The following is a 14,218-nucleotide window of genomic DNA, read 5'->3' on the forward strand; positions in this document are numbered from 1 at the left end:
GTATGTGCAAGGAGAAAGAAAGTCTTTATTGTAGATACTGGTGCTTAAACTCCTTCACTTACCATGCTCCAAACAAAACAAGGTGAGTCTCTTAGGATATTACGAGCATGATTCTTATTTAAAAATGATCAATGCCCCGTGTGAGGATCGAACTCACGACCTTCAGATTATGAGACTGACGCGCTACCTACTGTGCTAACGAGGCTCAGGCATGCAGCTAGTTACCTGCCAGCACCACAGGGGATGGCAAGAACCAAAGTAATCTTAGCGAATGTTGGGGAGCGACAAAGGCAGAGGAGCCGAGCCAGGCAGGAGTCGAACCTAGAATCTTCTGATCCGTAGTCAGACGCGTTATCCATTGCGTCACTGGCCCACCGGCAAGAAACTGTCAGGCAAAGTGGATAAGAGGACATTTCAGGCCTATTTCACACCAAAATGGGCCTCTTAGCTCTGAATTAAAGCAAGATCCCAACACCCAAGCTGCACTATTAGAAGTTCTTTCAGGATCGCCATTGAAACCCAGCAAAATGTTAAGGCATCACTCTGCTTTCCTCAGCCAGCAAGAAGCTTCCCATACCGGGAGTTGAACCCGGGCCGCCTGGGTGAAAACCAGGAATCCTAACCGCTAGACCATATTGGACTCCAAGGTTAAAAAGGCACAAGGAAAATTATGTCATTAGACTCTTGAGTTTGGAAATAGGCCCTCATACAGGACAATTTCCTAAGTGTTTGCATCCGTAAGAATTTTCTCAAGCATCCAGAAACGAAAGGTAGAATAATCTGACAAGCAGACACATGCCTCATCCTCACGCCATGTTGCACAACGCTTTGCTGAAGCAGTACTACCGAAAAACAAGACATGCACCTGTTTTACTTTAAATGATTCCAAAGACAGGCAAGAAAAGCCTGCTGCAAGCTTAAAGGACTTGCCGTGACCCGGATTCGAACCGGGGTTGCTGCGGCCACAACGCAGAGTACTAACCACTATACGATCACGGCACCCCACCATCCACTAGCAAAGATCTTGCTCTCTTCCCAGGCAATAGGCTTGTCAACTGATTGTACGGCACATGACTGGATATATGCATCGGAGGAAAGATGTGCAACAACACTTACCGGATCATAACAAGAGCCTACTGTTACATGATCCACTGTAGGCTTTTTTCTAAAGTACTTGCAAAGTTAAGTAAAAGCTGGAATCAGATTCGTTTTCCCTGTTCGTAGATGTTGTGATTAACTGCACATATATGTGCAAGGAGAACATAAGTCTTTATTGTAGATACTGGTGCTTAACCACCTTCACTTACAATGCTCCAAACAAAACAAGGTGAGTCTCTTAGGATATTACGAGCATGTTTCTCATTTAAAATTGATCAATGCCCCGTGTGAGGATCGAACTCACGACCTTCAGATTATGAGACTGACGCTCTACCTACTGCGCTAATGAGGCTCAGGCATGCAGCTAGTTACCTGCCAGCATCACAGGGGATGGCAAGAACCAAAGTAATCTTAGCGGATGTTGGGGAGCGACAAAAGCAGAGGAGCCGAGCCAGCCAGGAGTCGAACCTAGAATCTTCTGATCCGTAGTCAGACGCGTTATCCATTGCGCCACTGGCCCACCGGCAAGAAACTGTCAGACAAAGTGGATAAGAGGACATTTCAGGCCTATGTCAGACCAAAATGGGCCTCTTAGCTCTGAAGTAAAGCAAGATCCCAACACCCAAGCTGCACTATTAGAAGTTCTTTCAGGATCGCCATTGAAACCCAGCAAAATGTTAAGGCATCACTCTGCTTTCCTCAGCCAGCAAGAAGCTTCCCATACCGGGAGTTGAACCCGGGCCGCCTGCGTGAAAACCAGGAATCCTAACCGCTAGACCATATGGGACTCCAAGGTTAAAAAGGCACAAGGAAAATTATGTCATTAGACTCTTGAGTTTGGAAATAGGCCCTCATACAGGACAATTTCCTAAGTGTTTGCATCCGTAAGAATTTTCTCAAGCATCCAGAAACGAAAGGTAGAATAATCTGACAAGCAGACACATGCCTCATCCTCACGCCATGTTGCACAACGCTTTGCTGAAGCAGTACTAGCAAAAAACAAGACATGCACCTGTTTTACTTTAAATGATTCCAAAGACAGGCAAGAAAAGCCTGCTGCAAGCTTAAAGGACTTGCCGTGACCCGGATTCGAACCGGGGTTGCTGCGGCCACAACGCAGAGTACTAACCACTATACGATCACGGCACCCCACCATCCACTAGCAAAGATCTTGCTCTCTTCCCAGGCAATAGGCTTGTCAACTGATTGTACGGCACATGACTGGATATATGCATCGGAGGAAAGATGTGCAACAACACTTACCGGATCATAACAAGAGCCTACTGTTACATGATCCACTGTAGGCTTTTTTCTAAAGTACTTGCAAAGTTAAGTAAAAGCTGGAATCAGATTCGTTTTCCCTGTTCGTAGATGTTGTGATTAACTGCACATGTATGTGCAAGGAGAAAGAAAGTCTTTATTGTAGATACTGGTGCTTAAACTCCTTCACTTACCATGCTCCAAACAAAACAAGGTGAGTCTCTTAGGATATTACGAGCATGTTTCTTATTTAAAAATGATCAACGCCCCGTGTGAGGATCGAACTCACGACCTTCAGATTATGAGACTGACGCGCTACCTACTGCGCTAACGAGGCTCAGGCATGCAGCTAGTTACCTGCCAGCACCACAGGGGATGGCAAGAACCAAAGTAATCTTAGCGAATGTTGGGGAGTGACAAAAGCAGAGGAGCCGAGCCAGCCAGGAGTCGAACCTAGAATCTTCTGATCCGTAGTCAGACGCGTTATCCATTGCGCCACTGGCCCACCGGCAAGAAACTGTCAGGCAAAGTGGATAAGAGGACATTTCAGGTCTATGTCACACCAAAATGGGCCTCTTAGCTCTGAAGTAAAGCAAGATCCCAACACCCAAGCTGCACTATTAGAAGTTCCAACAGGATCGCCATTGAAACCCAGCAAAATGTTATGGCATCACTCTGCTTTCCTCAGCCAGCAAGAAGCTTCCCATACCGGGAGTTGAACCCGGGCCGCCTGGGTGAAAACCAGGAATCCTAACCGCTAGACCATATGGGACTCCAAGGTTAAAAAGGCACAAGGAAAATTATGTCATTAGACTCTTGAGTTTAGAAATAGGCCCTCATGCAGGACAATTTCCTAAGTGTTTGCATCCGTAAGAATTTTCTCAAGCATCCAGAAACGAAATTTAGAATAATCTGACAAGCAGACACATGCCTCATCCTCACGCCATGTTGCACAACGCTTTGCTGAAGCAGTACTACCGAAAAACAAGACATGCACCTGTTTTACTTTAAATGATTCCAAAGACAGGCAAGAAAAGCCTGCTGCAAGCTTAAAGGACTTGCCGTGACCCGGATTCGAACCGGGGTTGCTGCGGCCACAACGCAAAGTACTAACCACTATACGATCACTGCACCCCACCATCCACTAGCAAAGATCTTGCTCTCTTCCCAGGCAATAGGCTTGTCAACTGATTGTACGGCACATGACTGGATATATGCATCGGAGGAAAGATGTGCAACAACACTTACCGGATCATAACAAGAGCCTACTGTTACATGATCCACTGTAGGCTTTTTTCTAAAGTACTTGCAAAGTAAAGTAAAAGCTGGAATCAGATTCGTTTTCCCTGTTCGTAGATGTTGTGATTAACTGCACATATATGTGCAAGGAGAACATAAGTCTTTATTGTAGATACTGGTGCTTAACCACCTTCACTTACCATGCTCCAAACAAAACAAGGTGAGTCTCTTAGGATATTACGAGCATGTTTCTCATTTAAAATTGATCAATGGCCTGTGTGAGGATCGAACTCACGACCTTCAGATTATGAGACTGACGCGCTACCTACTGCGCCAAAGCTGGGGAACAATAGTCTGCTTTGCCGTGGGAAGAAGAAAAAATGGAGGGAAGAAGGGGGAAGAAGGGAAAAGGAAAGAAAGCGAGAAAAAGAAAAGTTAACCATCGAGCAAAAACTGAAAAATGAAATGGTTCTGCCTCTTTTAAAGAACTGCAGTGTTTATTTCGTTGAATATGTTTCTTTTTATATTATTATTGTCATTTTCTGAGCTAAAGGGAAGATCGGGGCAGATACAAAGGTCGCGAGTTCAAATCCCGGTGTGCTATCAAAGAACAGCAGCTTAGATTTTAAATGTACCTAAAATCTACTGAAATTTAGAGGCATTTAAACACGTTTTTCTATACACTAATCTTAATTTACTGTTAATCTCTAAATTATGTGAAAAAAAATACATTTTATGTACTATAAAAGGCTTATCACAAATTGTTACATAGTATAATATGTATACCACAGTGTTCTATATATTATAACAGGTATACCAAAATATTTTACATAGTATAAAATGTATACCACAATATTGTAGATACCAGAATATTTTATATACTATTAAAGGTATACCACAATATTTTATACAGTATTAAAGTTATATCACAATATTTTATATAGGATAACAGGTTTACCACTATATTTTATATAGTATAACAAGTGTACCACTATATTTTATATAGTATAACAGATGCCACAATATTTTATATAGTATTAAAGGTATACCACACAATTTTATATAGTATTAAAGGTATATCTCAATATTTTATATAGTATGACAGGTATACCAGCATTTATTTTACATAGTAAAACAGGTATACCACAATATTTTACAAAGTATAACACGTGTACCACTATATTTTATATACTATAACAGATGCCACAATATTTATATAGTAAAAAAGATGCCACAATATTTTATATAGGATAACAGGTTTACCACTATATTTTATATAGTATAACAAGTGTACCACTATATTTTATATAGTATAACAGATGCCACAATATTTTATATAGTATTAAAGGTATACCACACAATTTTATATAGTATTAAAGGTATATCTCAATATTTTATATAGTATGACAGGTATACCAGCATTTATTTTACATAGTAAAACAGGTATACCACAATATTTTACAAAGTATAACACGTGTACCACTATATTTTATATACTATAACAGATGCCACAATATTTATATAGTAAAAAAGATGCCACAATATTTTATATAGTATAACAGACGCCACAATATTTTATATAGTATAACAGGTGTACCACTATATTTTATATAGTATAACAGGTGTACCACTATATTTTATATAGTATAACAGATACCATAATATTTTATATAGTGTAACAGGTGTACCACTATATTTTATATAGTATAACAGGTGAACCACTATATTTTATATAGTATAACAGGTGTACCACTATATTTTATACAGTATAACAGAGGCCACAATATTTTATATAGTATAACAGGTTTACCACTATATTTTATATAGTATAACAGGTGTACCACTATTTATTTTACATAGTATAACACATGTACCACTATATTTTATATAGTATAACAGATGCCACAATATATATATATATAGTAAAAAAGATGCCACAATATTTTACATAGTATAACAGGTGTACCTCTATATTTTATATAGTATAACAGATACCACAATATTTTATATAGTATAACAGACGCCACAATATTTAATATACTTGAAGGTGGTTTTTATAATATGTTTTTTTTTACTAACCAGACTTAAATTATGAATTGAATTTCAAAGGAATTCGTTTGAATTCACACTCAAAATCAAAGAGTGTAATTTTTTAAAGAGTGTATCTCTTTAAGCCACGCTTTAAGGTGGCGAGGATTTTGATTGGTCAGAAATGGAAGGCCCGCGGTGGAGAAACATTTAATTGGTTAAAAATGGACAGAGCATCGGGCAAGCGCTGCGATTTGATTGGCAAGAAATGGAGACACGCCAGGGGTTTTGATTGGTAAGAAATGGACGGGATAACCGAGGAGTAGATTTCATTGGTAAGAAATGGACGCTGTGCCGTGAGCTGATTGGAGAGAAATGGAAGCGGCGTTGGAAGAAGAGTGACACGATTGGCGTGCTGAAAGCCGGCGCTTGTGTTCCAGGTAGCGCTAACGAGGCTCAGGCATGCAGCTAGTTACCTGCCAGCACCACAGGGGATGGCAAGAACCAAAGTAATCTTAGCGAATGTTGGGGAGCGACAAAAGCAGAGGAGCCGAGCCAGCCAGGAGTCGAACCTAGAATCTTCTGATCCGTAGTCAGACGCGTTATCCATTGCGCCACTGGCCCACCGGCAAGAAACTGTCAGACAAAGTGGATAAGAGGACATTTCAGGCCTATGTCACACCAAAATGGGCCTCTTAGCTCTGAAGTAAAGCAAGATCCCAACACCCAAGCTGCACTATTAGAAGTTCCAACAGGATCGCCATTGAAACCCAGCAAAATGTTAAGGCATCACTCTGCTTTCCTCAGCCAGCAAGAAGCTTCCCATACCGGGAGTTGAACCCGGGCCGCCTGGGTGAAAACCAGGAATCCTAACCGCTAGACCATATGGGACTCCAAGGTTAAAAAGGCACAAGGAAAATTATGTCATTATACTCTTGAGTTTGGAAATAGGCCCTCATACAGGACAATTTCCTAAGTGTTTGCATCCGTAAGAATTTTCTCAAGCATCCAGAAACGAAAGGTAGAATAATCTGACAAGCAGACACATGCCTCATCCTCACGCCATGTTGCACAACGCTTTGCTGAAGCAGTACTACCGAAAAACAAGACATGCACCTGTTTTACTTTAAATGATTCCAAAGACAGGCAAGAAAAGCCTGCTGCAAGCTTAAAGGACTTGCCGTGACCCGGATTCGAACCGGGGTTGCTGCGGCCACAACGCAGAGTACTAACCACTATACGATCACGGCACCCCACCATCCACTAGCAAAGATCTTGCTCTCTTCCCAGGCAATAGGCTTGTCAACTGATTGTACGGCACATGACTGGATATATGCATCGGAGGAAAGATGTGCAACAACACTTACCGGATCATAACAAGAGCCTACTGTTACATGATCCACTGTAGGCTTTTTTCTAAAGTACTTGCAAAGTTAAGTAAAAGCTGGAATCAGATTCGTTTTCCCTGTTCGCAGATGTTGTGATTAACTGCACATGTATGTGCAAGGAGAAAGAAAGTCTTTATTGTAGATACTGGTGCTTAAACTCCTTCACTTACCATGCTCCAAACAAAACAAGGTGAGTCTCTTAGGATATTACGAGCATGATTCTTATTTAAAAATGATCAATGCCCCGTGTGAGGATCGAACTCACGACCTTCAGATTATGAGACTGACGCGCTACCTACTGCGCTAACGAGGCTCAGGCATGCAGCTAGTTACCTGCCAGCACCACAGGGGATGGCAAGAACCAAAGTAATCTTAGCGAATGTTGGGGAGCGACAAAGGCAGAGGAGCCGAGCCAGGCAGGAGTCGAACCTAGAATCTTCTGATCCGTAGTCAGACGCGTTATCCATTGCGTCACTGGCCCACCGGCAAGAAACTGTCAGGCAAAGTGGATAAGAGGACATTTCAGGCCTATTTCACACCAAAATGGGCCTCTTAGCTCTGAATTAAAGCAAGATCCCAACACCCAAGCTGCACTATTAGAAGTTCTTTCAGGATCGCCATTGAAACCCAGCAAAATGTTAAGGCATCACTCTGCTTTCCTCAGCCAGCAAGAAGCTTCCCATACCGGGAGTTGAACCCGGGCCGCCTGGGTGAAAACCAGGAATCCTAACCGCTAGACCATATTGGACTCCAAGGTTAAAAAGGCACAAGGAAAATTATGTCATTAGACTCTTGAGTTTGGAAATAGGCCCTCATACAGGACAATTTCCTAAGTGTTTGCATCCGTAAGAATTTTCTCAAGCATCCAGAAACGAAAGGTAGAATAATCTGACAAGCAGACACATGCCTCATCCTCACGCCATGTTGCACAACGCTTTGCTGAAGCAGTACTACCGAAAAACAAGACATGCACCTGTTTTACTTTAAATGATTCCAAAGACAGGCAAGAAAAGCCTGCTGCAAGCTTAAAGGACTTGCCGTGACCCGGATTCGAACCGGGGTTGCTGCGGCCACAACGCAGAGTACTAACCACTATACGATCACGGCACCCCACCATCCACTAGCAAAGATCTTGCTCTCTTCCCAGGCAATAGGCTTGTCAACTGATTGTACGGCACATGACTGGATATATGCATCGGAGGAAAGATGTGCAACAACACTTACCGGATCATAACAAGAGCCTACTGTTACATGATCCACTGTAGGCTTTTTTCTAAAGTACTTGCAAAGTTAAGTAAAAGCTGGAATCAGATTCGTTTTCCCTGTTCGTAGATGTTGTGATTAACTGCACATATATGTGCAAGGAGAACATAAGTCTTTATTGTAGATACTGGTGCTTAACCACCTTCACTTACAATGCTCCAAACAAAACAAGGTGAGTCTCTTAGGATATTACGAGCATGTTTCTCATTTAAAATTGATCAATGCCCCGTGTGAGGATCGAACTCACGACCTTCAGATTATGAGACTGACGCTCTACCTACTGCGCTAATGAGGCTCAGGCATGCAGCTAGTTACCTGCCAGCATCACAGGGGATGGCAAGAACCAAAGTAATCTTAGCGGATGTTGGGGAGCGACAAAAGCAGAGGAGCCGAGCCAGCCAGGAGTCGAACCTAGAATCTTCTGATCCGTAGTCAGACGCGTTATCCATTGCGCCACTGGCCCACCGGCAAGAAACTGTCAGACAAAGTGGATAAGAGGACATTTCAGGCCTATGTCAGACCAAAATGGGCCTCTTAGCTCTGAAGTAAAGCAAGATCCCAACACCCAAGCTGCACTATTAGAAGTTCTTTCAGGATCGCCATTGAAACCCAGCAAAATGTTAAGGCATCACTCTGCTTTCCTCAGCCAGCAAGAAGCTTCCCATACCGGGAGTTGAACCCGGGCCGCCTGCGTGAAAACCAGGAATCCTAACCGCTAGACCATATGGGACTCCAAGGTTAAAAAGGCACAAGGAAAATTATGTCATTAGACTCTTGAGTTTGGAAATAGGCCCTCATACAGGACAATTTCCTAAGTGTTTGCATCCGTAAGAATTTTCTCAAGCATCCAGAAACGAAAGGTAGAATAATCTGACAAGCAGACACATGCCTCATCCTCACGCCATGTTGCACAACGCTTTGCTGAAGCAGTACTAGCAAAAAACAAGACATGCACCTGTTTTACTTTAAATGATTCCAAAGACAGGCAAGAAAAGCCTGCTGCAAGCTTAAAGGACTTGCCGTGACCCGGATTCGAACCGGGGTTGCTGCGGCCACAACGCAGAGTACTAACCACTATACGATCACGGCACCCCACCATCCACTAGCAAAGATCTTGCTCTCTTCCCAGGCAATAGGCTTGTCAACTGATTGTACGGCACATGACTGGATATATGCATCGGAGGAAAGATGTGCAACAACACTTACCGGATCATAACAAGAGCCTACTGTTACATGATCCACTGTAGGCTTTTTTCTAAAGTACTTGCAAAGTTAAGTAAAAGCTGGAATCAGATTCGTTTTCCCTGTTCGTAGATGTTGTGATTAACTGCACATGTATGTGCAAGGAGAAAGAAAGTCTTTATTGTAGATACTGGTGCTTAAACTCCTTCACTTACCATGCTCCAAACAAAACAAGGTGAGTCTCTTAGGATATTACGAGCATGTTTCTTATTTAAAAATGATCAACGCCCCGTGTGAGGATCGAACTCACGACCTTCAGATTATGAGACTGACGCGCTACCTACTGCGCTAACGAGGCTCAGGCATGCAGCTAGTTACCTGCCAGCACCACAGGGGATGGCAAGAACCAAAGTAATCTTAGCGAATGTTGGGGAGTGACAAAAGCAGAGGAGCCGAGCCAGCCAGGAGTCGAACCTAGAATCTTCTGATCCGTAGTCAGACGCGTTATCCATTGCGCCACTGGCCCACCGGCAAGAAACTGTCAGGCAAAGTGGATAAGAGGACATTTCAGGTCTATGTCACACCAAAATGGGCCTCTTAGCTCTGAAGTAAAGCAAGATCCCAACACCCAAGCTGCACTATTAGAAGTTCCAACAGGATCGCCATTGAAACCCAGCAAAATGTTAAGGCAGCACTCTGCTTTCCTCAGCCAGCAAGAAGCTTCCCATACCGGGAGTTGAACCCGGGCCGCCTGGGTGAAAACCAGGAATCCTAACCGCTAGACCATACGGGACTCCAAGGTTAAAAAGGCACAAGGAAAATTATGTCATTAGACTCTTGAGTTTAGAAATAGGCCCTCATGCAGGACAATTTCCTAAGTGTTTGCATCCGTAAGAATTTTCTCAAGCATCCAGAAACGAAATTTAGAATAATCTGACAAGCAGACACATGCCTCATCCTCACGCCATGTTGCACAACGCTTTGCTGAAGCAGTACTACCAAAAAACAAGACATGCACCTGTTTTACTTTAAATGATTCCAAAGACAGGCAAGAAAAGCCTGCAGCAAGCTTAAAGGACTTGCCGTGACCCGGATTCGAACCGGGGTTGCTGCGGCCACAACACAGAGTACTAACCACTATACCATCACGGCACCCCACCATGCTCTAGCAAAGATCTTGCTCTCTTCCCAGGCAATAGGCTTGTCAACTGATTGTACGGCACATGACTGGATATATGCATCGGAGGAAAGATGTGCAACAACACTTACCGGATCATAACAAGAGCCTACTGTTACATGATCCACTGTAGGCTTTTTTCTAAAGTACTTGCAAAGTTAAGTAAAAGCTGGAATCAGATTCGTTTTCCCTGTTCGTAGATGTTGTGATTAACTGCACATGTATGTGCAAGGAGAACATAAGTCTTTATTGTAGATACTGGTGCTTAAACTCCTTCACTTACCATGCTCCAAACAAAACAAGGTGAGTCTCTTAGGATATTACGAGCATGTTTCTTATTTAAAAATGATCAATGCCCCGTGTGAGGATCGAACTCACGACCTTCAGATTATGAGACTGACGCGCTACCTACTGCGCTAACGAGGCTCAGGCATGCAGCTAGTTACCTGCCAGCACCACAGGGGATGGCAAGAACCAAAGTAATCTTAGCGAATGTTGGGCAGCGACAAAAGCAGAGGAGCCGAGCCAGCCAGGAGTCGAACCTAGAATCTTCTGATCCGTAGTCAGACGCTTTATCCATTGCGCCACTGGCCCACCGGCAAGAAACTGTCAGGCAAAGTGGATAAGAGGACATTTCAGGTCTATGTCACACCAAAATGGGCCTCTTAGCTCTGAAGTAAAGCAAGATCCCAACACCCAAGCTGCACTATTAGAAGTTCCAACAGGATCGCCATTGAAACCCAGCAAAATGTTAAGGCATCACTCTGCTTTCCTCAGCCAGCAAGAAGCTTCCCATACCGGGAGTTGAACCCGGGCCGCCTGGGTGAAAACCAGGAATCCTAACCGCTAGACCATATTGGACTCCAAGGTTAAAAAGGCACAAGGAAAATTATGTCATTAGACTCTTGAGTTTAGAAATAGGCCCTCATGCAGGACAATTTCCTAAGTGTTTGCATCCGTAAGAATTTTCTCAAGCATCCAGAAACGAAATTTAGAATAATCTGACAAGCAGACACATGCCTCATCCTCACGCCATGTTGCACAACGCTTTGCTGAAGCAGTACTACCGAAAAACAAGACATGCACCTGTTTTACTTTAAATGATTCCAAAGACAGGCAAGAAAAGCCTGCTGCAAGCTTAAAGGACTTGCCGTGACCCGGATTCGAACCGGGGTTGCTGCGGCCACAACGCAGAGTACTAACCACTATACGATCACGGCACCCCACCATCCACTAGCAAAGATCTTGCTCTCTTCCCAGGCAATAGGCTTGTCAACTGATTGTACGGCACATGACTGGATATATGCATCGGAGGAAAGATGTGCAACAACACTTACCGGATCATAACAAGAGCCTACTGTTACATGATCCACTGTAGGCTTTTTTCTAAAGTACTTGCAAAGTTAAGTAAAAGCTGGAATCAGATTCGTTTTCCCTGTTCGTAGATGTTGTGATTAACTGCACATGTATGTGCAAGGAGAACATAAGTCTTTATTGTAGATACTGGTGCTTAAACTCTTTCACTTACCATGCTCCAAACAAAACAAGGTGAGTCTCTTAGGATATTACGAGCATGTTTCTTACTTAAAAATGATCAATGCCCCGTGTGAGGATCGAACTCACGACCTTCAGATTATGAGACTGACGCGCTACCTACTGCGCTAATGAGGCTCAGGCATGCAGCTAGTTACCTGCCAGCACCACAGGGGATGGCAAGAACCAAAGTAATCTTAGCGAATGTTGGGGAGCGACAAAAGCAGAGGAGCCGAGCCAGCCAGGAGTCGAAACTAGAATCTTCTGATCCGTAGTCAGACGCGTTATCCATTGCGCCACTGGCCCACCGGCAAGAAACTGTCAGGCAAAGTGGATAAGAGGACATTTCAGGTCTATGTCACACCAAAATGGGCCTCTTAGCTCTGAAGTAAAGCAAGATCCCAACACCTAAGCTGCACTATTAGAAGTTCCAACAGGATCGCGATTGAAACCCAGCAAAATGTTAAGGCATCACTCTGCTTTCCTCAGCCAGCAAGAAGCTTCCCATACCGGGAGTTGAACCCAGGCCGCCTGGGTGAAAACCAGGAATCCTAACCGCTAGACCATATGGGACTCCAAGGTTAAAAAGGCACAAGGAAAATTATGTCATTAGACTCTTGAGTTTAGAAATAGGCCCTCATGCAGGACAATTTCCTAAGTGTTTGCATCCGTAAGAATTTTCTCAAGCATCCAGAAACGAAATTTAGAATAATCTGACAAGCAGACACATGCCTCATCCTCACGCCATGTTGCACAACGCTTTGCTGAAGCAGTACTACCGAAAAACAAGACATGCACCTGTTTTACTTTAAATGATTCCAAAGACAGGCAAGAAAAGCCTGCTGCAAGCTTAAAGGACTTGCCGTGACCCGGATTCGAACCGGGGTTGCTGCGGCCACAACGCAAAGTACTAACCACTATACGATCACTGCACCCCACCATCCACTAGCAAAGATCTTGCTCTCTTCCCAGGCAATAGGCTTGTCAACTGATTGTACGGCACATGACTGGATATATGCATCGGAGGAAAGATGTGCAACAACACTTACCGGATCATAACAAGAGCCTACTGTTACATGATCCACTGTAGGCTTTTTTCTAAAGTACTTGCAAAGTTAAGTAAAAGCTGGAATCAGATTCGTTTTTCCCTGTTCGTAGATGTTGTGATTAACTGCACATATATGTGCAAGGAGAACATAAGTCTTTATTGTAGATACTGGTGCTTAACCACCTTCACTTACCATGCTCCAAACAAAACAAGGTGAGTCTCTTAGGATATTACGAGCATGTTTCTCATTTAAAATTGATCAATGCCCCGTGTGAGGATCGAACTCACGACCTTCAGATTATGAGACTGACGCGCTACCTACTGCGCTAAAGCTGGGGAACAATAGTCTGCTTTCCCGTGGGAAGAAGAAAAAATGGAGGGAAGAAGGGGGAAGAAGGAGGAAGAAGGGAAAAGGAAAGAAAGCGAGAAAAAGAAAAGTTAACCATCGAGCAAAAACTGAAAAATGAATTGTTTCTGCCTCTTTAAAAAAAACTGCGGTGTTTATTTCGTTGAATATGTTTCTTTTTTATTATTATTGTCATTTTCTGAGCTAAAGGGAAGATCGGGGCAGATACAAAGGTCGCAAGTTCAAATCCCGGTGTGCTATCAAAGAACAGCAGCTTAGATTTTAAATGTAACTAAAATTAACTGAAACTTTAAAGGCATTCAAACAAATGTTTTCCCATACACCAATCTTAATTTACTGTTAATTTATTATTTAATTAATTTATAATATAATTATTATATTATAAATTAGTAAAACAGGTATACCACAATGTTCTATATAGTGTAAAAGGTATACCACAGTGTTGTATATAGTGTAACAGGTATACCACAGCATTGTATATAGTGTAACAGGTATACCACAGCGTTGTATATAGTGTAACAGGGATACCACAGCGTTGTATGTAACAGATATACCACAGTATTGTATATAGTGTAACAGGTATACCACAGCGTTGTATATAGTCTAACAGGTATACCACAGTGTTCTATATAGTG

The 14,218-nt window shown here is 42.9% G+C and overlaps 30 non-coding genes across 30 annotated transcripts; all 30 read right to left on the bottom strand.

Moving 5' to 3' along the window:
- Window positions 1–132: 132 nt before the first annotated feature.
- On the bottom strand, window positions 133–205 carry trnam-cau (transfer RNA methionine (anticodon CAU)). Its single transcript has one exon. It is a non-coding gene; the product is annotated as a tRNA-Met (tRNA).
- Window positions 206–568: 363 nt separating this feature from the next.
- Window positions 569–640, bottom strand: trnae-uuc (transfer RNA glutamic acid (anticodon UUC)). Its single transcript has one exon. It is a non-coding gene; the product is annotated as a tRNA-Glu (tRNA).
- Window positions 641–927: 287 nt separating this feature from the next.
- On the bottom strand, window positions 928–999 carry trnah-gug (transfer RNA histidin (anticodon GUG)). The gene has a single exon. It is a non-coding gene; the product is annotated as a tRNA-His (tRNA).
- Window positions 1,000–1,377: 378 nt separating this feature from the next.
- On the bottom strand, window positions 1,378–1,450 carry trnam-cau (transfer RNA methionine (anticodon CAU)). The gene has a single exon. It is a non-coding gene; the product is annotated as a tRNA-Met (tRNA).
- A 95-nt stretch (window positions 1,451–1,545) lies between these two features.
- Window positions 1,546–1,618, bottom strand: trnar-acg (transfer RNA arginine (anticodon ACG)). Its single transcript has one exon. It is a non-coding gene; the product is annotated as a tRNA-Arg (tRNA).
- Window positions 1,619–1,813: 195 nt separating this feature from the next.
- trnae-uuc (transfer RNA glutamic acid (anticodon UUC)) lies at window positions 1,814–1,885 on the bottom strand. Its single transcript has one exon. It is a non-coding gene; the product is annotated as a tRNA-Glu (tRNA).
- Window positions 1,886–2,172: 287 nt separating this feature from the next.
- Window positions 2,173–2,244, bottom strand: trnah-gug (transfer RNA histidin (anticodon GUG)). The gene has a single exon. It is a non-coding gene; the product is annotated as a tRNA-His (tRNA).
- A 378-nt stretch (window positions 2,245–2,622) lies between these two features.
- On the bottom strand, window positions 2,623–2,695 carry trnam-cau (transfer RNA methionine (anticodon CAU)). The gene has a single exon. It is a non-coding gene; the product is annotated as a tRNA-Met (tRNA).
- A 95-nt stretch (window positions 2,696–2,790) lies between these two features.
- On the bottom strand, window positions 2,791–2,863 carry trnar-acg (transfer RNA arginine (anticodon ACG)). Its single transcript has one exon. It is a non-coding gene; the product is annotated as a tRNA-Arg (tRNA).
- A 195-nt stretch (window positions 2,864–3,058) lies between these two features.
- Window positions 3,059–3,130, bottom strand: trnae-uuc (transfer RNA glutamic acid (anticodon UUC)). Its single transcript has one exon. It is a non-coding gene; the product is annotated as a tRNA-Glu (tRNA).
- A 3,046-nt stretch (window positions 3,131–6,176) lies between these two features.
- trnar-acg (transfer RNA arginine (anticodon ACG)) lies at window positions 6,177–6,249 on the bottom strand. The gene has a single exon. It is a non-coding gene; the product is annotated as a tRNA-Arg (tRNA).
- Window positions 6,250–6,444: 195 nt separating this feature from the next.
- trnae-uuc (transfer RNA glutamic acid (anticodon UUC)) lies at window positions 6,445–6,516 on the bottom strand. Its single transcript has one exon. It is a non-coding gene; the product is annotated as a tRNA-Glu (tRNA).
- A 287-nt stretch (window positions 6,517–6,803) lies between these two features.
- On the bottom strand, window positions 6,804–6,875 carry trnah-gug (transfer RNA histidin (anticodon GUG)). Its single transcript has one exon. It is a non-coding gene; the product is annotated as a tRNA-His (tRNA).
- Window positions 6,876–7,253: 378 nt separating this feature from the next.
- On the bottom strand, window positions 7,254–7,326 carry trnam-cau (transfer RNA methionine (anticodon CAU)). The gene has a single exon. It is a non-coding gene; the product is annotated as a tRNA-Met (tRNA).
- Window positions 7,327–7,689: 363 nt separating this feature from the next.
- Window positions 7,690–7,761, bottom strand: trnae-uuc (transfer RNA glutamic acid (anticodon UUC)). Its single transcript has one exon. It is a non-coding gene; the product is annotated as a tRNA-Glu (tRNA).
- A 287-nt stretch (window positions 7,762–8,048) lies between these two features.
- On the bottom strand, window positions 8,049–8,120 carry trnah-gug (transfer RNA histidin (anticodon GUG)). The gene has a single exon. It is a non-coding gene; the product is annotated as a tRNA-His (tRNA).
- A 378-nt stretch (window positions 8,121–8,498) lies between these two features.
- On the bottom strand, window positions 8,499–8,571 carry trnam-cau (transfer RNA methionine (anticodon CAU)). The gene has a single exon. It is a non-coding gene; the product is annotated as a tRNA-Met (tRNA).
- Window positions 8,572–8,666: 95 nt separating this feature from the next.
- trnar-acg (transfer RNA arginine (anticodon ACG)) lies at window positions 8,667–8,739 on the bottom strand. The gene has a single exon. It is a non-coding gene; the product is annotated as a tRNA-Arg (tRNA).
- A 195-nt stretch (window positions 8,740–8,934) lies between these two features.
- trnae-uuc (transfer RNA glutamic acid (anticodon UUC)) lies at window positions 8,935–9,006 on the bottom strand. The gene has a single exon. It is a non-coding gene; the product is annotated as a tRNA-Glu (tRNA).
- Window positions 9,007–9,293: 287 nt separating this feature from the next.
- Window positions 9,294–9,365, bottom strand: trnah-gug (transfer RNA histidin (anticodon GUG)). The gene has a single exon. It is a non-coding gene; the product is annotated as a tRNA-His (tRNA).
- A 378-nt stretch (window positions 9,366–9,743) lies between these two features.
- trnam-cau (transfer RNA methionine (anticodon CAU)) lies at window positions 9,744–9,816 on the bottom strand. Its single transcript has one exon. It is a non-coding gene; the product is annotated as a tRNA-Met (tRNA).
- A 95-nt stretch (window positions 9,817–9,911) lies between these two features.
- Window positions 9,912–9,984, bottom strand: trnar-acg (transfer RNA arginine (anticodon ACG)). Its single transcript has one exon. It is a non-coding gene; the product is annotated as a tRNA-Arg (tRNA).
- Window positions 9,985–10,179: 195 nt separating this feature from the next.
- On the bottom strand, window positions 10,180–10,251 carry trnae-uuc (transfer RNA glutamic acid (anticodon UUC)). The gene has a single exon. It is a non-coding gene; the product is annotated as a tRNA-Glu (tRNA).
- A 287-nt stretch (window positions 10,252–10,538) lies between these two features.
- On the bottom strand, window positions 10,539–10,610 carry trnah-gug (transfer RNA histidin (anticodon GUG)). The gene has a single exon. It is a non-coding gene; the product is annotated as a tRNA-His (tRNA).
- Window positions 10,611–10,988: 378 nt separating this feature from the next.
- On the bottom strand, window positions 10,989–11,061 carry trnam-cau (transfer RNA methionine (anticodon CAU)). Its single transcript has one exon. It is a non-coding gene; the product is annotated as a tRNA-Met (tRNA).
- A 363-nt stretch (window positions 11,062–11,424) lies between these two features.
- trnae-uuc (transfer RNA glutamic acid (anticodon UUC)) lies at window positions 11,425–11,496 on the bottom strand. Its single transcript has one exon. It is a non-coding gene; the product is annotated as a tRNA-Glu (tRNA).
- Window positions 11,497–11,783: 287 nt separating this feature from the next.
- trnah-gug (transfer RNA histidin (anticodon GUG)) lies at window positions 11,784–11,855 on the bottom strand. Its single transcript has one exon. It is a non-coding gene; the product is annotated as a tRNA-His (tRNA).
- A 378-nt stretch (window positions 11,856–12,233) lies between these two features.
- Window positions 12,234–12,306, bottom strand: trnam-cau (transfer RNA methionine (anticodon CAU)). The gene has a single exon. It is a non-coding gene; the product is annotated as a tRNA-Met (tRNA).
- Window positions 12,307–12,401: 95 nt separating this feature from the next.
- On the bottom strand, window positions 12,402–12,474 carry trnar-acg (transfer RNA arginine (anticodon ACG)). The gene has a single exon. It is a non-coding gene; the product is annotated as a tRNA-Arg (tRNA).
- Window positions 12,475–12,669: 195 nt separating this feature from the next.
- trnae-uuc (transfer RNA glutamic acid (anticodon UUC)) lies at window positions 12,670–12,741 on the bottom strand. The gene has a single exon. It is a non-coding gene; the product is annotated as a tRNA-Glu (tRNA).
- Between the last annotated feature and the right edge of the window lie 1,477 nt (window positions 12,742–14,218).

The sequence above is a fragment of the Astyanax mexicanus genome, chromosome 25, assembly GCF_023375975.1.
Source record: "Astyanax mexicanus isolate ESR-SI-001 chromosome 25, AstMex3_surface, whole genome shotgun sequence".
NCBI lineage: Eukaryota > Metazoa > Chordata > Actinopteri > Characiformes > Acestrorhamphidae > Astyanax > Astyanax mexicanus.